The sequence below is a fragment of the Ischnura elegans genome, chromosome 5 (assembly GCF_921293095.1).
Source record: "Ischnura elegans chromosome 5, ioIscEleg1.1, whole genome shotgun sequence".
Taxonomy (NCBI): domain Eukaryota; kingdom Metazoa; phylum Arthropoda; class Insecta; order Odonata; family Coenagrionidae; genus Ischnura; species Ischnura elegans.
The window spans coordinates 134,938,508-134,965,908 of NC_060250.1; positions in this window are offsets into that span (position 1 = coordinate 134,938,508).

Below are 27,401 nucleotides of genomic sequence, written 5' to 3' on the forward strand. Positions count from 1 at the left end.
CACGGATTCACATTGACCAAAAGCAAGTTAACTTATTTGCATAAATATAAGGTTACGTGATAAATTCATATTTGTTCATGTATTTGGATTCCTATTATGCACTTTCTTTCAAGAAGTCCGTATAAAGAGCTTTTGGAAGGCATAAAATCGAAATGGCAATTTCTACAATTGATTTATATCCCTGACATAAACATAATATTTATGTCACAATCTAGAAAGCCTGAAATACATACGCTTCAACTTTCTCACTTTATAATTTAGTATATAAACCTTTGTTCCAATTTCAGAGAATATATGTAGGATATGAAGTACAGTAGATCATTATTAAGCCGGATGTCTAATAACTGCACCGTTGATACTATGGGTTCTTACTAGCGGAACATAAGATGAAGTGACTAAAAAGTACGTACATACATGTATAGGAATGCTTCTTTGAAGTACTGCGCATAAAGTTTACATTAAATGATTTTATTTACCGACATAAATTATTTAAATACTGAACCATAGTGAATTAAATTTTTTTAACCGAATGTTTTTTCACGTTTAAGGTATTTCCAAACTTTATGATAATGTGGACTTGGTCCCTAAACAATTCTGATTATATAGCGACACTCTACTGTACTTAACGGTTGCAATCAGCTGGAAAGAAACGGGGGTTGGGATAATTAGCTGGAGACTAGGAAGGCCATTTATTCAAATTTTGAGTTCGTCGGTTATTTAAGGCGTGAGGGAGGATTTCGGAGGTGGGGGCTCAAACGATTCCTCAGAAATGTGCCGAGAATTGAAGGTCAAGGAAGAGAGAATATCGGTCCGATGGTCCCTTCTTACTTCCATGGATTGCATCGTCGGAGCACTTGCGTTAATAAAATCGAAATAACGTTTTTTTCCCTCCATTATATACAAGAGACGCGCAATTCCAATAAACTGATGTCTACACTGAAACCCCGAACGTTATCTGGGGAAATAGTCATAAATAGACTTAAATTAAGGATAAATTTACTCCCCAAGAGGGAATCCTCTGCAGGTAAGTTCGTATAGAGTAACCCTATTCTCCGTCCTTATATCCACTGAGCTAATCAGCGGTGCCCACTGAGTGGAGAGCTGCGTTTAACCCCCCTTCGGATGGCTGATCTATGATGACCGCAGTTAATTCATAGGACTTTCACGTAATCATTACCCCTCTCGTGTATTTCTGTGCCTTAAACACGTCCGTGCCAAATTTTCCCATCGCTCCGTAACGAAGAGAGACACAAAAAATAAGAGAGAGATGCAAAAAATACTAATACGGTTTTCTTTCGTGACAATGAGAATCTATCGGGGAATACCAAAGTTTGAAATAATATCAGTTTTACCAGTATAACCCCTTGAGGAGCTGTTGAGTGGATATCTAACTAATGCAATTGAATCATAAAATGCTGAAAATCGTCCACATTTTTTTTTATAATAGGAATTTTCCGACAGCCGGCGCACTAAGAAATGGAATGCAGATTATGATAGCAATAATAGCCCACAGAATAATAATAATAATAATAATTTACTCACTCATTAAATCACGGTCAATCCCGAGAATTTCTTTCCATAAAGCCGCTGTTTGGAACAGGTTATCATTCCACTCTAACCTCACATGCACGCATTTTTTCACTCCTTTCGAATTTCTCAGGCGTGCCCTGTGTGAATGATGTGATGTTGATGAAGTCAGGGACGGTGGTCCGTTGGTGCAGATACTGCAACACTGACAGTTTGGGAGTGGTTTTTGAAATGACACTGGAGAATGAGTCATAGCCTTCTGGCGGTTAACAAGACAAGAAATTCCGCCAAAGTTTGGAAGTGGGGAGGATTAGTAATGGAATTTAGCGACGCCTGGTTGAATAGAGCACTGTTGGAGTTGGAGAGTCAAAAGCACTGAGACTATCGAACTTATTACGCAACACAACGAAGGATACGAGCACTTTGGAAAACTAAATTATTTTAAATGAATTTATATGAAATATTACATTTTAAAATTAATTCCAATGATTTCATATTCATTTATTTAAAACTGAAAGTCTATTTTAATATATTTACGAAAATGCATCGGATTTTTTCTCGTGACGTCATAGGCGTTATCCAATCGCGTGCCTGTTGAATCTTCTAATCTTCGGGAGCCTCGACCCGTCTCAGTTTGGTGATAGTCGTCGTCGAATTAAGAGGTAAGTAACCAAGCCATGTTTAAGTTGCCAGTTCCATGTTTCGTATTTACGCCATTACTCTTTTATTTTATTGTTTAAGATATAAGTGAATTTGCTGCGATTAATTCCGATGATATGCGTGAGCCGATTGCTTTATTCCGATTAAGAACATGTATTACCCTTAGCAAAGAACCTCAAGATTTGAAGGAAGTGTTTTCGTGATGTCATCACCAGTGATTTGTATGATTTCATTGTTCCTGCCAAAGATGCGAGGATATCCTCGCATCTTTGGCAGGAACAATGAAATATGGTGGCGATATTTTTTCAATGCGTGCCATATTGCTATCGCTTATTCACTTTCACGGTCCGACTGCTATTGTGATACGAGATACGTCTAAATTGTTTATCATTGAGTACGATGCCTAGTAATCTAGTTTCAGTAATGTTGTCTTCATTTCTCACGTATCAGGTGATGGAAAATTGTCCATTGCAGCGATCCAGTGTGTCATATTGTGATGCCATATAATTAGTCGCTAAGGTGTACTCTGTTTAATTTTATCTGATTTGAGTATTTGTGTATCGCCGACGAGTTGCTTGAAGGTTATCCGTACGTGCTCCTTGAGTGATTTCTAAAGGGTTTTGAGGACAGTTACAATATAATGATTTGTCCCCCATCGTTGGCTAAAGGATATTGTAATCGAGTTTTCACGTCGTCTTAGCGCTAGCCGTAAGAAAATTATAGAAGAATTTTCTGGATTTTGTCTCCAAGATAGTTGACTATTTGTAAGGCTGTGCCATTTCACTGCAGATTACGTAACCTTGCAGTTATCAGTGGCATGGTATTATTCGTGAATCCTTAAAGATATATTGCTTAATATTCCGTGTTGAGATTTGAAATAGACACCTCTCCTTTGTTAAAGTCGGAAAGTGGTTGTCGTTGCGTAGCTTAATCTCAAACATTAGGGAATTTCCCAGGAATTTAACCAACCAAGACCTTTCGGTTATTTTCGTATTCTCTTCCCGACCGTTAACTTACATGGCCTTCGCAATAATAAAGGAAGTATCATCGAATAAATTAGTGTACTAACTATCATTATTCACCAGCTACGTTTCTTACCTAAGATTTTACGTCATCTTAATAGTCGGAGGGTGCTGCGATAACATTTCAGTATTCAAATTTTATGCATTTCGTACTCTCGCTTCGTGCATGGTAACAGCATTATGTTAATGTGTGTCTTTCTCTGATTTATTTCAGTGCATCCAGTCCATATGAAAGTTGTGGTGTGTCAGTTATACGAGTGATATTTCTTGGAATTCTTGTACATTGGAGAGTGATCTTGAGGAATGGATGGTAAGCTGATTTCACTTTTCAATAATACACATTTTATTGTTATGTGCCAAATTGTTGCCATTGCTAATATTTACTTTAAATAGAAGATTTATTCACGGGGTTATTAACTTATGGCTAGGGACAAAAAAAAATTTATTTGGCTCGCTCCGCCATGACTGGATTTCTTAAAAATTTCAAATTCCAGGGAAAATACCGGAAAAGATGCGTGAAAATTTGTGCGTTTAGGTATTTGATGCAATCCTTAAGACATAGGCGACGGATTTTCCTTTGCATGGTTAACTAGTTTCAAAAGTGGCTATTCAAATTTAACTACACTTTTGTATTCGTTATGAATATAAACTTCTTCTGGATACGCTTATCGAATGGTCTTCTGAGCATGTTTGCACTTACAATTAGTGAATCAGGTTCATAATTGGTTCCTTACAACATTAAGACGTTTATGTCCTGATGATGCTTTCTATTGGATCCACGTCTTTCGAAAACATTTTAAACTTATCTTAATAGTGTTGTCTTGTAGTAACTGACGGAAAATCTTTTGAAATGAGCTCCATTCTTTACAACCCCAATAGCTTTTTGATATCTCCTTGCGTTACTAGTCTCTACAGTATGCCTATTGTGTCTTTATTGTTTTCCAAAGGTATTCAAATTGGATTTATTGTGTCACATAATTCGATATTTGGAGGTTTTAATAAGCATTGCCACCGCAATTGGAAAATAAAACTTGATGTTCTGAAAAATTTAGTCGAAAATAAGGTTAAATAATGGTGACTTGCTTGCTCACACCTTTTACTTCCTGAATTTTGTGGATGAGAGAAGTTTTGACCACCTGAGTTATTGCGGTGGTTATTTAGTCCTTTGAAAAAGCTATTGCCGGGTCTACACTAGTAACTTAAGTGACTACTTAAGTTGGCTCTGTACTTAAGTTGGTAGTGTAGGTGTCACCAGCTTCATTTAAGTACACCTCCACTTAAGTCATCTTAGAACCCAACTTAAATTGCGTAGGCAACTGTTTCCGCACGGTTGAAGCTCTTCATGTGTTGTAAATGGCACATAATACCCATCTCACATCATCCCGTTGATTTTGTTCTAAGTTGTGCTGTATTTAATGATGTGGTTATTGAGCGTCCTATTTCGTTAGTTAATTTCTAGTGTTGGGGATATTAATTCGACGAATTAATTTTGTAGTGTTTCTCATCTTATTGTTGGTTTTATTTCCGTGAAAACTAATTGCTATGCCTGTTGCTCACGGTGAAACACGATTTATAAAACTTAGAAACGTTTTAAGGAATTTTAAGACTGACAATGAGACGACGGCAGAGGATCCGGTAAAACAGTTTATTTTCCATGGTGTCATAATCGATAATAAAGTAAACGAATGCACTCAGTAACTTCCCACACACTGTTATTGAAACTATTGCGTAGGGCTTTAATGTTAGTCCTAGGGATGCCGAGGGAGATAAGATGTGGCGATTTCATTGGACGTGGGAGGAATTAATGGTTGAAATTTAACATCAATGGTTTTAATAAAGCAGTGGAATTTGACTAGTAATAAGTGTTTTTGTTTACGTTATGAATATGTCATTCCACTAAGTCACGCTTAGTAATTCTAAATTCCTCTGGCTCCATCACCTCTCGCCATATAGCGTTCCCGCAGGAACTGAAATCGGTATTTCCTTTTAACCTTCTGAATCCAAAATGGTTAATTCACGGAGTTTGGAAGTTTATTTCAAATAACAGTCGCTTTGGATCAAAGAATCACTAATTGCTCTCCTAGACCTTCATCTGTCAACATAACTGTTTCCCGATATAGACAATCACGGTGCTGAAGTCGACTTAAAGCTCAAGTGTAGCTACCGCACCACATTTAAGATTATATTTAAGTGAAGTCACTTAAGTTAAGTGTGTAGTGTAGACAAGGCATATGGCAGTTCGAAATACGGGTTTATTGAGGTCGTTCTTGTTTCAATAGTTTCCCTCGTTGATGCAGTCGAATGCTCTTCGGCCGGTAGCGTGACTTTGAGTATCGGCGCATAATATCCTGTGGTATTCTATCAGCTGAACTCTCAAGGGGGAAGGGAATGGCATTAGGAGGGGGAGGGTACACGCTTACTCCAAGGCCAAGAAGGGCGTGATTTCTAGCGGAACCTCGACAACCTTTACTGTCCTTACAGAAATGGAAGAATGTTCAATATTCCACAGATATTTCTGTAGATGTCGCAGAATTCTTTTCTGAAGATGTTGTATCTCGTATGTAATCGTTTCAGGCTGACTTGACATTGTTCCTCGTTGCTGCAGCCATTATTTTCAACATACTCCATTTTTAACATTTTATTTCTACATATTTCATAACACTATTAAAGGTGCATTCCATTTCCATAGCCAATATTTTTTCGTGTGAAGTTGTTGGTCATCATTTGTCTTTTTCCGTTTGATATATTCTGAATGAAGTTTTGTTGCATGAGTAAGTTCCCGAGTGGTGTTATTTTCTTATTATGATTCTTTGCGTTGGTTCTTTTTCTTGTTGGGCTTCTTGCGGTAATTTATCAATTAATATTCTTTCGGTCTACTCATTTTTTGTAACCCTCCTCCTTTTGAGAACCCAACAAAGTATCATTAACCCTGAACTTAATGAAGAGACATTTCTTTAATTAAAAGGTTTTCTTGGCTAACGATGTCATTCTTTTGGCTTCAGTGTAATAGATGATATTATTCACTAGTATTTTATTGGCTTTAGAGCACTGCATGACGTAGACTTCATGACGTCATAACGATACGGATGTCGTTGTTCATCTTCGGATGATTAATAAATATTTCCTTTTCCTCCTACTCCTCTTACCACTTCCTAATTTCTTACTCGAGCGAACCTCTTCCTCTTCATCATTCTTCGGTAGCACCACATTTCGAATTTTACCACTATTGACATTTTTGTTGACGACCCTGAGAGAATAATTTGCTATTCCCAAACCTCATTCTTTCTGCCCGCGATTTGATTGGCATACAATACCTATCACTTTAAATTTCCGAATTTGTCGTTACATGCTTTCTCGTTTCGGAATGTGGAAAACTTAAATGTTGTCATGCTCCATTAAGAACTATCCTCTTGTGATTGAAATGAAGTTTTTAATCAAATTTATATTGATGTCAAACTACATTTTTTAAAATTATAATATTAAAAATAATATAAAGCGGGAACATGCAAACAAATCACCACCATAATTCTACATGCTGTTATAAATAATATAAAATTCATAAACATGCATTAAGTTAATCATAAGTCAGTAGACTACACTAAAAGTCGTCTAAAGTATTTGTGAGTTCCAACGCTGCCGGTATAATCTCATATTGATCGTGGAAAAAAAGACTCTGAATCTGCTTGTTTTACAGTCTACCTCTCTTGTTTTGTATTTATGATCTGATCTTCCGTAGTATGTCGGCGTTCGTAAGATATGTCTAACTTCGTCAGAAAAGGGGCTGCTCTAGAATTTATCTAAAAGTTTTAGTATTTTTTTTCAATCTACAGTTTATCTAACAGGTCACTTACACTAACAATGCTATTTCAATGATTTTTCACGTACCTGGCAGGTCTTCGTTGCATGCGTTCTAAATTTGTTTTTATGCCTATTTCATGAGGGTTCCAAACACTGGCAGCGTATTCTAAATGGGGTCTAACGAGGGAGAAGTAGCTATAGTTTCCCTCACTTTGTCTTCGCACTTTTCTAATATTATTTCCACAAAACCCATTTTACGATAGGCTTGACCGGTTATTTCCCGAACATGTTTATCCCACTAAGTATAGATCATTATTTAGTCGATCTCCTATATTTTCTCAAATTCAACAGTCTCTAATAGGGCACCCCGAATGATAAAGCTATGTTATGGGTAGTTATTCTTTTTCCAGATATTCATTACTACGCACTTTTTCAAATTTAATTCTTACTGCCATGCATCGCACCACGCTTGGATAACAGCAATGTCATTCGTTAGTTCATCTATATCTTTGCTGGATCGGATTTCTCTGTAAACTACAGCGTCGTCTGCAAATAATCGTAACTTACTGTGTGCTACTTCGCCAATGTCGTTTATATAAATAAGGAATAGGAGTGGGCCAATGACACTACCCTGAGGGACGCCAGAAGTGATTCTAACCTCATTGGAGACTGCACCGTCTAATATTACTCTTTCCACGCGGTCGCTCAAAAGTTCTCTTATCCAGGAAATGACATCTTCGTCCGGACCATAAGATTTCAGTTTTATTATTAACTTTCCGTGGGGTACTTTATCTAATGCCTTTTTGAAATCAAGAAAAATCGCGTCAACTGGAATGTTGTCCTCTCCGTAGACTAAAATATCGTGGGCGAAAAGCGCTAACTGAGTTTCGCACGATCTGCTTTTCCTGAATCCATGTTGAGTTCTCATTAATAAGTTTTGCGCGTCTAGGTGTTTCATTACGGAGCTGACGACGAGTTCAAGGACTTTGCATGAGATGGACTTTAAAGATATCGGCCTGTAATTAGATGGCTGTTCCATGTCTCCACTTTTGAATATTGGCGATAGATTAGCGATTTTTCAGTCATTAGGTACTGGGTGTTGCTTGATGGATTTACTGAATATGAACTGCAAGTAGGAGTCAATTTCTGAGGCTAGTTCTCTAAATACGCGAGAAGGGATTTCGTCTGGACCAGGTGATTTTTTTGGACAGAGCGATTTCAATATATTTTCTATTCCGTGCGTACTAATGTCAATAGGCGGCATTTTTCGTATGCAGAGATTGTCAATGGTCTCGAGTGAGTTCTCGGAAGGCTTGGTGAACACGCTCTTGAAGTAGGAATTTAAGAAATTGGCTTTATCGGAACTGTTTGTCAACACATCTCCATTGCCGTTTCTCAGCGAACATACGGTAGATCGTTTGCCTTGAACTTCCCTAACATATGACTAAAACCCTTTTGGGTTATCCCGTTACTGCTCTACTAGTGTTTTTCCTTTTAAAATTAGTGAATGCATTCCTGAACGTTTCCTTCATGGCGGCTTTAGATATCCTATATTTTTTAATTATTAACTCGCGTTCATTAGTGTATAAATCCGTGATAACTTTTTTCATTTTTGCATGACACGCTCTATGTCGCCTTAATGATTTTCTCACCTCCGCGTCGTACCATCTCGGTTCGCTCCCTTCTTTTACTGTTTTACTAGGGATGTAGCTATTTATTACTTAAGTTACGAGCGAAAGAAAAGCTTTCCAAGTACCCTCTACATTTAACTTTAATATTGACTCTTGAAACATGGGGAAAGCATTTTTCAGATGACTCTTAAACCCATCAAAATCAGCTTATTTAAAAATGAAAACTTAAGGTTTTTTTTTAAGTTTACAGCGGTATTTAGAGAAAACTTTGCAGTTACTACCCTATGGTTACTTATTACTTCGACGGTTTTAACGTTTATTACCTGATGAGCAGGGGCGCCGACTTATAAAAAATAAAAATTTGGGGGGGGGGGGGGGGCCCACATCGCGGCTCTTGCCCCGGAAATTTTCTAAATTTTAAATGAAAAACAGTGACATTTAAAGTTTTTTTTAAAGCCTTTAAGAGGGGTCATATGATCAACATTAGAACCGCGAAAACTCAACTATCTATAACTCGACACTTCGGCAAAACTCTACCAGCATGATACATTTTTTGCTTTGAAAAAAGAAACAAAACATCAACAGCATGGTATTTTGGTAAAAAGCTAATTCCATTTACAGTTATAATTACGCTCATAGCCTATTATAGAGCATGAATATATAGCTCTGAACAAGCTAAAATTATATTCAAATAAATCCTAAACTATCATAAAAAGAATAAAACATAAAATAATGCTATTGCTCAGCAATAGCACTTTGATTAATAAGTGATGTAGCTAATTTAATTTTATTTTGAAGAAGACTGCGGGTTCATTTAATTAAAAAAAAATATCTCAACGTTAATCCTTTAATAAAGTGTGGCATTTTTTAGTGTTCATCTACATCTACATCTACATCTACAAATTACCCTGCGAGCCACCTCTAGGGTGTTTGGCAGGGGGTGATCAATCACAAGCATGCAGCATGCATTTGGACTCCCACATGCACACCACACCGTCCAAGAAACGTCCCGTATAATAACAAACTATACTACTATATGCTGTTAGAAATAGAATATAGAATACAAATTCAGAAACATGCAGTAAGTTTTACATAGGTTAGTAGGCTACACTACAAGTCATGCAATCTATTTACGCGTTCTATTGCTGCCGTTATAATCTCTTATTGATCGTGGAAAAAATGACATTCGGAATCTGTCTGTTCTGCAATCTATCTCTCTTATTTTATTTATATGATCTGATCTTCCGTAGTACGTTGGCGTCCGCAAGATATGGTTAACTTCGTCAGAAAAGACACTGCTCTTGAATTTATCTAAAAGGTTTAGTCTATTTTTCAATCTACGGTCCGACAGAGATTCCCATCCGAGTTTATGTAAGAGGTCAGTTACACTAACAAGACTATCGTAACGACCTTTCACATACCTGGCAGCTCTTCTTTGCACGCGTTCTAACTCTGTTATTAAGCCTTTTTCATGAGGGTCCCAAACACTGGCAGCGTATTCCAAATGTGGTCTAACGAGGGAAAAGTAGCTAATTTCTCTCACTTTGTCGTCGCACTTTCCTAATATTCTTTTAACAAAACCCATTTTACGATTAGCTTGACCGGTTATTTCTCGAATATGTTTATTCCACGATAGATCATTATTGAGTCTAACCCCTAGATATTTCACAGATTCAACTGCCTTTAACTGCGTGTCCCGAATGACATAGTTACGCTGTAGGGAGTTATTCTTCTTCCAGAAATTCATTACGACGCATTTTTCCAAATTTAATTCTAACTGCCAAGCATCGCACCAAGCTTGGATAGCAGCAAGGTCATTCGTTAGTTCATCTATATCTTTGCTGGAACGAATTTCTCTGTAAACTACAGCGTCGTCTGCAAATAATCGTAACTTACTCTGCACTACTTCGCCAATGTCGTTTATATAAAGTAGGAATAGGAGTGGGCCAATGACACTACCCTGAGGAACGCCAGAAGTGACTCTAACCTCATTGGAGACTGCACCGTCTAATACTACTCTTTGGACGCGGTCGCTCAAAAATTCTCTAATCCAGGAAATGACATCTTCGTCTAGACCATAAGATTTCAGTTTTATTATTAACTTTCCGTGGGGTACTTTATCAAATGCCTTTTTGAAATCAAGAAAAATCGCGTCTACTGGAATGTTGTCTTCCCCGGAGACTAAAATATCGTGGGCGAAAAGCGCTAACTGAGTTTCGCACGATCTGCTTTTCCTGAATCCATGTTGATTTCCCATTAATAAGTTTTGCGCGTCTAGGTGTTTCATTACCGAGCTGACTACGATGTGTTCAAGGACTTTGCAAGAGATGGACGTTAAAGATATCGGCCTGTAACGTTCCCCCCCCCAAAAAAATTTCTGGTACCCCTCCCCCCCAGAAATTCTTCGAACTTCCTCCGAACTTATCCGCAGAACTTCTCCCGAAAACCCTGTCTCGCAAAACCCTGTCTCGCAAAATCCTGTCTCCGGAAAATGCTGCCTCCGGAAAGCAGCATCCGAAAGCCAGCACCGAAGCCAGCACCGAACCCAGCACCGAACCCAGCACCGAACCCAGCCTACCTGCAATCCAAGACTTATATAGGACTACTGCGGAGGAATACTTACTCCTTGGCAAGCAAGGGGAACTCGGTGCTAAGGCCTTAGTATTGCACTTGGAGTGAGAAGTTTTACCATTGTCCTATCACAACTCTCTCTCCCTCCAACACCTCACCCCAGTATCTCCCTCCCCTCCATGTGTTCCAATGAACTGATTCCTCTGATGTCTCCAACCCAGAAGTTGAGGGGAAAATTCTGGGTGCTGTGCGGTTGTCTCAAAACCAGGGAAGGCTGATTTTGTGGAGCGGCCGTTCTATGCAGAGTGGCGCCGTAGTTGAATTCGCCTGCCTACCCCTCCACTCCCTGGAAGAATCCCTCCCCTCAAATCCTGGCTTTTCCTGAATAGGAGAGCCCTCTTTCTGATCGTGACCTGCTGGGAGTCACATGTCTTGTGAGGCATGAGATTTTTAGAGCAATTTTCTGCTGGTATTTAGCTGGTAATGTTTCCTTTGGGATCATGAATTTACTATCATTGTTTTCTGTAATACTTCTGATTTTTTGAATACTCTACTTTGAATAGATATCGTACGGTAATAACTCGTAAATTATTTTTGGCTACCTTTTTCTTGTGAGCTGTTTTTCTTGTTTGTGGAGTCTTTCCCTGATCCAGCATGTGACCGACGGTTGGAGTATTTCCCTTGTCTGGACTTACGTGAAAAATCAACCAGATTTTACGACGTAACGTCACATTTTGGTAGCAGAGTTGTGGTTCGATTTCCTGTCCTCTCGTCGAGGTCTCCGAGTGCTGGACAATGGTGACATTACCCCATTATTTCTCCACTTTTTGCAGTTTCTGGTTGTTTCTTCTCTTAAAAGTGAGTTATTTTATGTTCCATTAAGTGCTTTTTGGTTCGTGTGGGATTACGTGACTAGTGTTGCCGACTTTTCCTCGTGGTCATATGCCATTTGACATTAATGTTCGTAATGCTCGTAATGTTCTTGATAGTTTGGATAGCAGCTAGTTATTCTCGCACCCCTTTTGTCTTATTGGACTCTTCCAATAATGAGAGATAGTTTTATTTCTCGCTCTTTCTCTCTCTTTTTCTCGTTGTCGTCACTTCACTTTTCAAAATGCCTGGAGGTACTGACAACCCGTACGAAAAAACTTATTTAACCACGGGCGAGGATCGTAAGGCCAGGGGTACGGCTAATGTGTCCGTTGGAAGTGAAGTTTCTAATAATGAACGGGAATCTTCTTTAGAAGTGGTTCCACCTCGCCCAACGCACGAAGAAAGTAGTGATGTTCACGTCTCTCACGAAATGTCTGCTTCTCAGACATTGCCAGTTTCTGAAGGGTTAGTAATTGTCAAACAATTACTCAGTGATTTTCCGCCATTTGAGGTGTCAAACAGTGAGAATTGGTTTAATTTCATGTTAAAAGTTAATGAAATCGTTTCTTTGTCTTTGGTTCCTCTGTCAGCGTTATTGTACCTTGTAGTATCTAAACTACCTGCCAGCTCTCGTCATTTTTGGTTGTCTATGTTAAACTTGAATCTCGCATGGTCTCAAATCACAGAAAAAGTTTGGGCTAGAATTGTTAGTGACAGAGAGTTTGATCGCTTGATCACTACGAAAGTTAAGAGATTTCAGTTCCCTCGCGAAACGCCCCACGATTTCGTGTGTTCTGTGCGTAATGCCACTCAGGTGCTGGGTTTGCAGTATTCCGAGTCTTCTATTGTGCGACTCATTATTCAAGGGTTAAATCCTTTAACAAAATCTGCAATTATGTTCTCAAATCAGCCTAACACATTTGTAGAATTGGACTCTGTTATCACGCAGGCTTCTAAACATTTAATGGACTGTGCTGAATATTCCAACACTTTCCATCGTATCTCTAGGAATACGTCTTCTGTTGCCTCTTCCAGTGCGTCTAGGGAAGTTTCTTTTCCTATAAATTGTTCTTACTGTCATAAACCTGGCCACAAAGTGAACGAGTGTCGCAAAAGACGACGATTTACTCAGCCTGCCGTGAGTTTGATGAGTGTCCGTGACAAGTGTTCGACTCGATTGCCAATATTATCTATTAATCTTCATTCTATGCCATGCCAGGCTTTAATTGACACTGGGTGTTCAGTTTCACTGTGTGATGAAGATTTCTTTGCTTCTCTGAAATGTTGCCGGAGAAAGGTTATTCGTAAGAATGTTGACGTCGATTTAATCACGGTGTCGGGGCAGCCTTTTCATATTAATTCCTCTGTCTCACTCAAGGTTCAAATAGGCAAGTTTTCTTGGAACCACGTGTTTTATCTAGCCAAAATCCCGTTTCCTGTGTTACTGGGTGTGGATTTCATTTGTAATTCAAAGATGATCATTCGTCCGACGAACGTCAGTTTTGAAAATGCCCCGAATTCTCTTTTTCCTTTTACGGACAATTGCGAAGCGTTTAAATCGGCGCCAGTTAGTAACTCGTCCGAATCACATGTTCTGTCGTCCACTGAAATCACGTTGTGTGATAAGTTGAAGGGTTTATTGGCAAAGTTTCCTGATGTGATTTCTCAAGAATTGGGGGTCACATCTGTTATGACCTACGAAATTGAACTGCTAGATTCTACTCCGATTCGATCCCATCCTTATTCGTTGTCACCTCCAAAGGCTAATTTAATGAAGAAGCACATCCAATCTTTACTTGATAAGAAAGTGATTGAGGTTTCCAATTCAAACTGGTGTTCGCCAGCTTTTCTAGTGCCTAAAAAGGATGGATCTGAAAGACTAGTGGTTGATTACCGTAAGTTAAACAAAGTTGTTAAATCAGACGGTTATCCAACACCTTCTGTTGAACATGCATTCCAATATCTTGCTGATGCAAAATATTTCACTGTTCTTGATCTCAATTCTGCCTTTCATCAAATACCATTATCTGAGAATTCTAAGAAATTAACTGCTTTTGTGACGCCGTTCGGAGTGTACCAGTATAATAGATTGCCATTTGGTTTTGTAAATTCTCCTCAAATATTCACTCGTCTCATTAATGAAGTATTGGGCGATTTGAAATATTCATGTGTCTATCCATATATTGATGACTTGTGTATCTATTCCAAGTCTGCTGAAGACCATGTATCTCATGTTAATGCTGTCCTCAACAAACTACGCAGTGCCGGTTTGACGGTGTGCGAGGACAAGGTTAAGCTTGGTGTGGAATCACTCACTTTTCTGGGCCATCTCATCACAAATGGAACCTTGCAAGTTGATCCTGAGAGAGTGAGACCAATTGAACAATTCCCAGTTCCCAGAAATGTGAAGGAAGTGGCCAGATTCATTGGACTTTGTGGGTTTTACTGCAAGTTTATTCCAAGGTATTCTGAAATTTCTATGCCACTGAATCGCTTGAAACGTAAAAATGTTCCTTTTCAATGGACAGCCGTTGAAAATGAGGCTTTCAGCCAGTTGAAGAAAGCTCTCACCAATCCACCAGTATTATCTTTCCCTCGATTTGACGAGGAATTTCATTTATTTGTCGATGCCAGTAATTTGGCGGTTGGTGCCGTTCTGAATCACAAAGTAAATGGTGATTTTGTCCCTGTGGCTTTCGCTAGTAAGGCACTCTTGGAACATGAACGTAAATTTTCTTCTTATGAATTGGAGTGTCACGCAATTCATTTTGGAATTCAAAAATTCAGTGTTTACTTACAAGTAAAACCATTTCACTTGTACACTGATAATGGTGCCTTGACATGGCTTTTCTCTCATCCTAAGCAGTTGGGCAAATTAGGCAGGATGGTGCTTAAATTATCCTCTTATAAATTCACTGTGCATCATGTTCGAGGATCATCTAATTCTGTCGCAGATTGTCTTTCTCGCATTGAGCCATCCTCATCTACAAATAGTCATTTAGATATGGAATCTAACACTCATAAGGAGTCAGCTGTTCCTTATTCTTGTGTGTTACATAAATTGCCTTTGTCATTTGTCGACATTCGAAAACACCAAGAAACTGATCTCGTTCTAAAGGATATTTTCAATCAGATTAATAATAATTCCTTGAACGACAAAAACTATTTTCTGAAGGGACAGCTATTATGTTATGGGAATTCTAAAATTAAGCGAGGAAGAGCTGTTTTGCCTACGGTCTTGAGGCCTATGATTTTTCAATATTTTCACTGCTCTAGTATGTCTGCTCACTTGGGCATGGCTAAAACTTATGATAAGATTAGCAGACACTTTTGGTGGAAGGACATGAAAAGAGAGGTTTATGACATGGTCAGAAAATGCCATCTGTGTCAAACTTGTAAACCTAGAAATGCTCCACCTCCTGGCATGCTATCGTCGCAAAATCCTTCTGATGTTTGGGAAAGACTTTATATTGACTTTGTGGGACCTTTACCTTTGACTAAAGGTGGACACCAATATGTACTTTCTCTTATTAATGGTTTTTCTAAATTCTGTTTTCTTGAGCCAGTTCGTAAGGCTACGGCTGGTTTGGTTGTTTCAATACTCACTCAAAGAGTATTCCCGAAATTTGGTTTCCCTAAATATTTGGTGTCCGATAATGCACAAGTTTTTAAATCTCATGCTGTTAAGGAGATGTGTTTGCAACTAGGGGTTAAGCAAATTTTTGTTTCTCCATACTATCCCTGTTCTAATCAGGTAGAGAGATTGCATAGAAATCTAAAATCTGCACTTGCTATTTTGTGCAATAATGCTCACCATATGTGGGACTCTATGCTTGCTGACTTAAATTTTGCCTTGAACACTGCCTCTCATGAGAGCAGTGGTTATTCTCCTGCCAAAATAATTTTCGGCAGAGAACTAAAGCATCCTTTAATTAATCAGTGGGACATTCCAAAATCTTTATTCGAGAATGATCTCAGCGATAATGACAGACAAGCCTGCCTGAATCATGTTATTGCTAATTTAAAAAAGGCCAGAAACAGGTATAAAGAATCCTATAATAAATCTCACTCCCAAATCACTTTCTGTGTGGGAGATCTTGTTCTCTGCAAGAACCATCCTGTCAGTTCTAAAGGTGAACAGAAAATGGCAAAACTGGAACCTTTGTGGAACGGACCTTTTGTCCTTAAAAAGTATCTCTCTCCTGTAACAGTTATTCTGGAAGTTTCTCCTGGGAAAGAGAGAATCTGTCATGTTTCTCATTTAAAGGCATATCATGGTGGCATTGCTAATTCCAGTAATTAAAAGGAGAGAAATATCATTGATTTTTTTTTATTCTTTTTTTTTCAATGAATGCTAATGTTTGCTCTCTCAAATACTATTTGATGCTTGATTTCGGTGTTGAATTTCTCTTGATTCCTAATAATATTGTTTTGAATAATGAATAATAAGTCTATTTCTATGCTTGTAATTGAAATTGTTCTGAAATATTGTATTGTACTTGCTTATTCTCATCTGCTTAATTCACTCATGTAATTTAGTGTTGGTCTACTGTGATTGTGAGATGGGGTAAGGTGGAGGAATTATGGGTGCTTGGAGGGAGAGGACGGGAGAATAACTTGGGGGGGAATCCCCGAGATGGCTCGTTTCCAGATAAGCTGTGGAGGTGGCCCCAGTTATTAAGATTCAATTGTGTTTTGTGTCACCTTTCCTCCACCAAGACTTTATGGACATTCTCACAATTCTTGACAGTGATAAGTGTCGTGATTTTGCAGTGTTCGATATTCTATCGATGGCTGAGTGATTGAATTGATCAGCTGATCTTAAGACTGCCTACTGTGTTTTAGTGTGGCTTTGGCGTTGAGTTGCGACCTTCATCGCCCGACAAGTATGAACTTTCATTTTGTCGCAAACAGCACGTAGCTTTTCAAGCCATTTCTATTGTTAATTGAAGAGTGAAATTTAGAGTGATTTCTTTTGTTGATGCAATATGCAGTTGTCATTTTGTTAGCATCGCCTATGATTCTTTTTTGACTTGTTTAATTAATACTGAGAGATATATATATACACATCTTGATTAAATTTAGTCAGTACTTGATCAATAGCGGACATGAATACCATATGCCTTGTAAATTGTTAATAATTATTGGAAAATCGAGGAAATTAGTGCAATCTATTGTCATTTATGTAAATCTTGTTGAATTTTGGAGGATTCTTTATTGATAATTAATTATGGACTGATAATATTTACAAACATGGAGGGTTTAAAGGGAGAATTAATAACGCCAAAGTATATCAATTAAGTGAGACACTTATTATGCTGAATATTTTTGCTGCTATTTTGATAACTAATAATTATTTAGTGAATAACCGTATTTTTGAATAAACTTGTACTTAATGATTATATTATATGGGGTATATATTTTGTTGGTCGACCCTAACTTTCTCTTGGGTTGCAATATGAATTTTGGGTAGAAGTTAAAACCCATTTTTGTGAATCGTTGTTTTTTGATAAGGTGGTTGAACCCAACTAATGGGACAACCCAGGGTTCTCATGAACCCAACTGCTTCACCAACCCAATCTTGCCCATTTACTAAGTGGTTGGTTATTGTATTGCTTTACTTGGTTTTAAAAACCACAAAATATCTCTGATGAGAGAAGGAACATTTGAGTTTGGTAAAGATATCCTGGTGTTATACCAAAAATAATCTTCCCAGTTCCTTCTAGTCGCTGATGATAATTATTTGTAATTTTGATTCACTGTACACCGAAACAAGCATCACATTATGACATATTGATTATTAATTTTATTTTCTTGCTATGTAATACTAAATAATTTACTCTATATCATTCAGCATTATTTCTTGTCTCACTCTTGTAATTATGTCATGTTACTCAAGAATTCTGTTGAATTCCAAACATCACTCTTGAAGTTATCATTTACAGAGTGATAAAATGTATGTTCTTGTTAAAACTATTTTTGAGTGATATTTCTTGAAAACTATTGTCTCAATCAATAAACTTTTTCAATATTCAGTTCAATTCTAACCACTGAATAATGGTTTTTTGTAAAATTCATGGGGGGTTAAACAGTGGGGGTTCATCCAGTGAAAACCAGTGGACCTGTGATGCCTCGATAAGTTTTCCTGGCATTAATCAGTTCTTGGTGGACGTGTCTTTGTCCACAAGTTCAAGCAATTTTTGTGGTCATTTTCCCACAGAGGATGTGGCATTTTTTAGTGTTCCCCCCCCCCCCCCCCAAAAATTTCTGGTACCCCTCCCACCCAGAAATTCTTCGAACTTCCTCGAACTTCCTCCGAACTTATCCGCAGAACTTCTCCCGCCAAGAACTTTTCGCGCTAAGGTTTTTTCGCGCAAAGGATTTTTCGCGCAAAACGCCTGTAGCAAATCCCTGTCTCGCAAAACCCTGTCTCGCAAAATCCTGTCTCCGGAAAATGCTGCCTCCGGAAAGCAGCATCCGAAAGCCAGCACCGAAGCCAGCACCGAAGCCAGCACCGAACCCAGCACCGAACCCAGCCTACCTGCAATCCAAGACTTATATAGGACTACTGCGGAGGAATACTTACTCCTTGGCAAGCAAGTGGAACTCGGTGCTAAGGCCTTAGTATTGCACTTGGAGTGAGAAGTTTTACCATTGTCCTATCACAACTCTCTCTCCCTCCAACACCTCACCCCAGTATCTCCCTCCCCTCCATGTGTTCCAATGAACTGATTCCTCTGATGTCTCCAACCCAGAAGTTGAGGGGAAAATTCTGGGTGCTGTGCGGTTGTCTCAAAACCAGGGAAGGCTGATTTTGTGGAGCGGCCGTTCTATGCAGAGTGGCGCCGTAGTTGAATTCGCCTGCCTACCCCTCCACTCCCTGGAAGAATCCCTCCCCTCAAATCCTGGCTTTTCCTGAATAGGAGAGCCCTCTTTCTGATCGTGACCTGCTGGGAGTCACATGTCTTGTGAGGCATGAGATTTTTAGAGCAATTTTCTGCTGGTATTTAGCTGGTAATGTTTCCTTTGGGATCATGAATTTACTATCATTGTTTTCTGTAATACTTCTGATTTTTTGAATACTCTACTTTGAATAGATATCGTACGGTAATAACTCGTAAATTATTTTTGGCTACCTTTTTCTTGTGAGCTGTTTTTCTTGTTTGTGGAGTCTTTCCCTGATCCAGCATGTGACCGACGGTTGGAGTATTTCCCTTGTCTGGACTTACGTGAAAAATCAACCAGATTTTACGACGTAACGTCACAAAAGTTAGCAACGTTTATAAAGTACGCCTAATACTTTCAGTCAACAAGTATGTAAATAGCGGGTTTTAATTGGGTCTTACACTCTACAAAAATACTGAAGTACTTGAAAATAAATAATACAGTGCCTCGGTGGGCATGGAGAACAGCCAAGTTGTTCAATCGCTTCTGTCCCATTGTTGTTCGAAGATATGATTTCAGACGTCTAAGGGCGCTAAATGACCGTTCTGCTGTGCTGTCGTTATTGGAACCAGATGATGTCTCCATGTTTCTGGGCTTCACCGCGTGGATTTTTCTTTATGACCACAGTTTCTCCGGTATTCCAACCGGCGTCTTCAGGTCGATGTCAGGATTCATGAATCATTATCTTACGCGCCGCTAGGCGCGTTCAAAGCCGTACCGGTAAACCATGTTCACCACAACCAGCCAGATTACAATATAATAATTATTTTGCGCATTCATTTTTGGTGACTTATATAGTTCATTTTTGGCGCCAATTTTTCATGCTGGATGCTGATTGGTCCACCTTCTTTTCTCTCGTATGACCCTCTTCCACGAGCTGTGGAGAGGGTAGCCGTCTTCTCTATTAATGTTTTCCGGTGTCTTGAATATTTCGATAGCCTCCTTTATTAGCCTGGGATAATATCAATTTTCTTTTGTAACAACTGTTGCTTCGTCAAACAGTATCTGGTGTCCGGGTTCGCTCCATGCATGCTCCGCAATGGCGGAGAGCTGAAATTGCTTATTTCTTGTGGCTCTTCTGTGTTCCTGGATGCGCAATTTCATTGATCTACACGTCTCTCCTATGTAGTCTTTGCCGCATGAACATGGCACCTTATGGACACCTTCTTGAATGTCGTGCGGCAAAACGTCTTTTGGACCCGGTAGCACATCGCCAGTCTTGGTGACACAAGTGAATCTTGTTACGTCGTTGTGCTGTCGTAGAATCCTAGAAATTTTCTCTGAGGTGCCAGATACAAACGGAATTACTGCGTGTGCCCTTGCTTTCGTCTGATCCTCCTTCTCATTGGTGTTTTCATTAGATGTTAACACTAGGAATACCGGACTTGACACCCCTCCTAGAACTACCAGATGGAGTCATTTTGACTCCTACCTTATAATTGTTTATTTTTCCAGTTTATCTATGTTTTTATTTGTAAATTGTTTTAGTTTATCATTTTTGTTTATTATAGCATTATTTCAGACGTGATTTAAACAAAAAATCATATTTTTTTAAAATGCGAGTTTCGACGGTATTGCTTTGAAATTCTTTTTTCCGACATGTTATGTCGTTTTAATAGGATTTTCACAGAGTAATTGGATAAAACAGCAAACATAGACAATTCAACACATTTTATCATCATGTATGAATGATCAAAAATATTACCTAGGCTACATGGAAATTGGGAAGATAATTAAATACAGCAAAAAAACTGCATTTGATAAGCCGCCCATTTGGCTAAGGTGCTTTACAGTTCAAGCATTGTCGTTTATTTAAATTGCCCACACAAATACTTTTGGCAGGTCATACAATTCCAAACTGAGCGATTCTTTCTGCACTTTGGTATTGCCTGGAAATATTTTTTTGCAGAATCCCGTCAGAAGAATATGCAGCATTGGACACGCCACGCTTTTTTCGATATCTAATATGAGTATCAGCCGACTCTGTATCGAGCGTTTTCAAAAGCGTCTTGCGCGAAATGTTTTAGGTAGTCTCCTTGTACACAATCCATGAATACCCGCGTAGTAGTAGAGTCGGAAGTATTTTCCAACGAGTGGATAGGCCATCGCTGAGTATATGTTCATATGGTATATATGTGATTTCATTTCTTCTGGTACTTCTCTTCGAATTATTTACCTTTCCCACAATACTAGTACCCTAGCTTTTTCGCTGTTCGGCGAGTTTGACTGAGGTAATGTAATTATCTACAGTAACATTTCACCCTTTTTCAGAAAGGTTTGCATTAGTTTCAGTACCACTAAACGGCAATCTGCATAAAGTGAATAATCTTTTCCATCATAAGGGAAGGTATTTGCAAGATATTTGCTATCATTGTTAACAGCTAGCCAATATTCATGGCCGTATTTGTCCGGCTAAAAAAGAATGTACTGAGTAAAATACACCTGATTTTACTGGGGAAAATTTGTTCAACAACCGTGATGTACGGACCAGGTTTGTAACAAGGAATGTAATTATCTGTGACTCTATCCTACACTATTGAAAAGATGGCACAATTGACAGTTTTGAGCCGCTGGAATCGATTAGATTTCTCATCAAATCTTAGATAATGCAAAATGTTTACAAACCGGTTCCTAGTCGTTCATTTTAGATAATGGTATTCCCCAGTAGTTTGACCAAATACTTGCAATAGAGAGATCATTTGTACCTGATATTCCGCGGGCATAAAATATGGCTATACATGCATCTAGCTCCCCACCGAAAAGAGTAAAATCGTCATAATTTTGTCTGCGTGCTTCCACAATTTTACATCACTTTATGTGAGTCAGTATACATGAATCGATAAATAATTGTAGATCTTTGTTTTGTAACTCCTTATGAAAGGGAAAGTAAATGTAAATTACTGCATGTCTTTTGCACGTATTATGTCTGAATCTTCAGACTAGCTAGAAACGTTTTGAGGAATAAAATCTTTGACTTCGTCAGAGACGGAATGATCTTCCTTTTCGCATTCCGATTTACCTTCCGGTATAGAATGCGACATAGAAAGGACTTCATGCTTTAGCCTACTTCAGCTGGTCATACTGCCAGCAGGAAAAATGAAAGCCTTACTTCACTAGAGTTCTGCAGTCCACTCCAGAGTTCACTGGATTCACAAATGCGAAGGACAGCGCACGATTTTCCTGTGCGGCGCGCGACAGCCAGCGCTGTCAGAACCGACAATGCTAGGACAATAACTTTATTTCATTCTACTGATTTATTTTCCTGGTTCATCCTTATATCAATGGAAGGATACAAATGTACTTTTTCAGGTTTGAAAATGAACTTCCACGTTGTCAAGGGTGAAATAAAAGCGCTTCAGCGCAATACTGTGTATACAGTATTGTGCTGTCGCGAGCCTGACAGGCGGGGAGAAGGGAGGGATAAGGGATGAGGGGCAGACACGACGGCTTCTAAACACATGGATTTTAAAATGCTCAATATGAATGGCATATTCACCACTTTATCGCAGGATGAAATGATATCAGGACATTCATATGGTTTGTAGTTCCAAACACGGACCCGTAAAATTAGAAATGCCTTCAAATTCTCGCAAATATTGGCCTAAAAGCGAAATAATTATTATCATTTCGCTTTTATTATTATTATTAAGCCATAGATTGATTCAAAGTAATTATTAACATAAGAAAAAATAAACTCTTGAACAAATATTACTTACTATTTGGCGAAAAGACGAGCAAAATACAACAGGGAGTCAAAATGACTCCATTTGGTAGTCGAAGGTAAATTTTGAAAAATGTGTACTATTTTATTTTCTAGAACTATTTTGATCGCAAAGTTTTATTTCGTGTCAAAAATGAATAAAAGTCACGAAATTTCAGGCCGGAATTCGGAAAATTTTAGTCAGGGCAGAGAAATAAAAATCGCGAGGAGTCAAAATGACTCCATCGGTAGTTCTAGTGTTAAAACGTCTTCGTTTAACTCCTTCTTTCTTCGATGTTCCGCTTCAGCGGCCCTTTTCAGAACCAGTTGTCCACTGTAGCCATTCCGTCTGTGTTTTTACGAGTAGATTTTTCTCCGATGATATGGACTCGGCGTCGGAGATATCGTAGGCTCGTCGCATTAGTGAGGAAATCACTGAGTGTTTCTGAGCTGGATGATGATGGGACTGGCTGGATGATGATGGGATGGGGCTGGCTGAATGGGGATGGGAGATATTATCCCAGGCTAATAAAGGAGGCTATGGAAATATTCAAGACACCGGAAAACATGAATAGAGAAGACTTTTTCATATTTCTTTGACACAAGTCGATTTCGAGGAAGCGAAGGATCATCCACTTGTGAAGGTTTCTCTTTTAAACACAATTCCCAAAAGTGTTACAAAAATATCACGCCTTTTCTCTCCTGAAGACGATGAAGCAATTGACGACACAATAATTGTCGGAGGTTGACTTGCGGTACCATCAACTTCCAAGCGCGCCTTTTTGGTAACAAATTTATCCATTGCAAACTTAATTCACAATACACTATGAGACTAAAGTAAACAAATAAAATATAGTCTCATAAAAGAGTCTCCCAAATACTAAAGTCAAAACGCCAAACACGTCTGCCCTGAAATAAAATATCCACACTGAATGACTGTGCCAGCAGGGTGAACTCCATATTGCCGCGGCGCCGTAATGTCTTGAAGTGTGAAGGCGACGCGAAGCGGAGGCGCGCAGGGTTTTAAGTGCTTCTACTTTCTGATTCAGTCCTTTTGCAGACGCCGCGGCCGCAGCGCTGGCAAATTGGTCATTATTACCATTATTTCTGCTGATCTTGATTATTAAAAGTAATTCTAGTTCTAAAAAGTATCTAAAATTCAATTCCATACCGTATTTACTTACAAATAGGATGAGGATTATTGTCGCTTTTACTCGCCTAAATCGGGGTTGTCATATGAGCGCGAGAGAAGGATTCGCGGCAGACGACTCCAAGCTGCATATGCTTCGGAAGCGAACGTGTAGATCGGTGTAGATGAGCCCGGTGCGGCAGCAATGTCATCTGATACCCAGGCGCAAATCGACAATTTCTGACTAGCATCTTTGTTGCACCTTCCACAACAATGTAGTGAGGTGGACTGACCAATCGATCAACCAATGTCTCCTGCATACATCCTGTTTTGGTTGACCATGAAGGTAATGTAGCCAGGCAGTAGATGAGTAGCATTATGGCAGGGGTGAGATTACAAAATGTGCGAAAGTAGCAAGCGAGTGCTTTACCTCCACAACTAAGTTTTATTGAAGAACAATACAATGTTACAGTACGGACGAGATCTTACGTCATATGGTTCCAGACACTCGTTACGTAAGACCATATAAGACAATCCTAATCCCCAAAACGTCATCCTTAATACTTAATAGGAGCAAGGAGGTCCAATGTCTTATTTTTTTTTCTCTTAAAGCCTATATTGTTCTTTTTTCAAAGCCGTATTATGTGTGAGTAACTGCGGTAATACAAAGGGTCCAAAACGCCACAAACCTCCCATTATTATCTGGCCGGTTTCAGTAGGGTTTATGTTGTATTTGATCAATTTGTGATCATTATTTGAGCAAAAATAAGTCATTCTTCCATTTAAATCAACCGGGAGGCAGCTTACATCCCTCTTGGCCCGCCAGTTTGCAGTTTGTACCCGAAGGTTCACGCACCGGGAAAAAAGTGTGTCGCAGCCCCGAAACACCATCTATCATGATTTTCACCACTTTTTTCAGTTAACCTGTTTACTACAGTAATAATTATTTGTTGTATATCGTTACTGAATGTATTTTAAAAGATAACTATCGTCAAACAAGGAAAATAAAAAATACCAACATATTTTTGTGATTTTACAAAGAAAAATATAACTTAATTAATTTCTTGAATTATTGGGGTGCTCCGCCCCCCCAAACTATTTTTTACTGCCCTTCTGTGCTCTTGGACTCGGCATTTCAGTGCTCGTGATGTTTGGCCGATGTAGGACTCACCGCAGCTGCATTTAATTTGATATACTCCTCCACAGATGTCATTAGGGTGGTGGTCTTTCGTGTTGACGAGGATATTCGACATCTTGGTGACGCATTTGAATCTGGTCATGATGTTGTGTTTCTGGAGAGCTCTCGCGATCTTTTCCGTGGTACCGGCGACGTAAGGTAGGATAGCGTGTGCCCTCGCCTTTTCTGTAGTAGGGCTCTCTTCATTGGTCCTTTTTGGGGCCATCCGCGACTGCTTACGTTCCATTTTGTGGAAAATCTTCAAGATGTTTTCTCGCCGGAAGTCGTTCATCTGGAACGTTTCCATTAAATGCCGTTTTTCTTTTTCGATGGAGGCAGCGTCTCAGCGTGTAGTAGGATATTAATAATCCTTCTTTACGCCAAGCGCTACCTGCTATCAGGGTACTCTGCTACTTGCTAGACGCCTGGATCGCAGCGGCGCACATAACATCACCCCAAGGTCACCTCACACGGCGGCAGAGGGAACCAGAATGACGTCACACGTGATTTTCCCAGCATTCATACTTAGCAGTCGCTTTTTCGCGCGCTTGAAAATTTTCACTTTTCATTTAATCGCGAAAAATAGATACCGTCATTTTAAAATCTACAAGCTTGAAATATATACTCCGGGAGAAATAATTTTTTTAGGCAATAAATAAATAAAAGGAAACAACCCCATTCTTGATCTGCTTTATTTACTTCAATCTTGGCTTTCCTCGAGGGATTTTTCATCATTTGTCTCCTCCATGACGAGTCTTATATTATTTGATATTTCCTACTCTTTATTCATTTCTGTCATCAATTAGAATGATAATCATCTCCATCATGATTCAACAATCATAAGATTAGTTTGACACTTCCACAAGAGGAGGGAAAGTTTCTCGACACTTGGCTTTGTCTTTGCCAATTAACAAGCAGCAGGCGTGACCTCAGTGAGTCCCCCGCAGACCTCCGCCGAGTGAAAATCATGAATCTGCTCGTGGAAGCAGGGTTGCCAAACCTCACGCGGTCTCATTCAGCGCGGCAGCTGACAATGTCATGGGCTTCTGTGGAAGGATTATCCCCAATGCCTTCCAAATGATTAGATATATGGTCTCGGCGCCGGTGCCAAAATACCTGTGGCTACCAATGATTCACACGTTTTCAGTGACAAAGTAGGGCGGCTATGTACATTTGGCAACGTTATGTCCGCTCCTCTTCTCTCTCTTTTGTGAGTTCCCCTCCCCTATCAGCGAAGTCATCCGAGAGTGTCCGGGATCTCTCGAAAGCTCACCCGCAAACATGAATTGAACAGGCTATTATACATCTTCATAATTCATATTTTCCACCTTATTTCGGTTTCATCTACTCGTTACCTGGCATTTCATAAATTCTACTTGAAATATGTCACGAGCTGTACACCGCTAGAATATTTATCGGAGTAATCTCTGGAAAACAAGGATTATTTCCACTTTTTAACTTTTAAATGAAAAGGGCTATCGTCAGATCAGCCGGTGGCGAATCACTTCGCGTTAAGATTTCATTTATTTCAAAATAAATTCGTAAACAATTTACGCACTGGGTGAGAAAATCAGCTCGAAGGAAGAAAAAATCGTGAGTGAACCTTATATCTGTGCAACGATATTTTAATAATTTCATTGTTGATTCACAATTATTTTTTACATCTGATGTCTTATTTTTGGCACTATTTAATAACGATTGTTGTGTAAAATTGTTATTTTGTGCGGTTTTTTCGTTCTTCTCATCAATTCTTTTGGAAAGGATAGAAAAATAACGCATGACATCAGGTGATTATTTACGATATATTAGAAATTCTCGAAATCTTAGAAGAAACCACATTTTCCCTGAGAAATCTTTTACAGTTATTGTAACAAAACTTTTATAATTAGTGTTTTCATTCCAGGCGTCATAAAAGGCTTTGGAAATTGAATGATTGAATTGACTCATGGAATGAAAAAATATGCTACGAGAGGGTGAAGGCATCCTTGATATTTCCTGCTTGATCCATTAATTGATAAATTACAGAAGTCGATTTAGTTAATTAAAATGAGGAGAACACGTAATGAATATTAGAAACAAATTAATGACCAAGCTACTAGCAGGAAATGGCAATAACTATTTGGCATGTAACTTTAATGAATTAATTGTTTTAAATATTGATTTACTTAATTTTGAATGGAGGAATAAAGTTAAAAATGGCAATAATTTTTTTATATCTATTTCAGGTTAAATGAAGAAAAAAGTTATCAGGAGTGAAAAGAAAGCGCAATTATTTAAAGCAATAGTAATGCTGACGCAAAGGAGGATACACAATATATATAGTATCTACTAATAAGGAAGGCGTGTTTGTGGAAGTTGGATCTCCCAT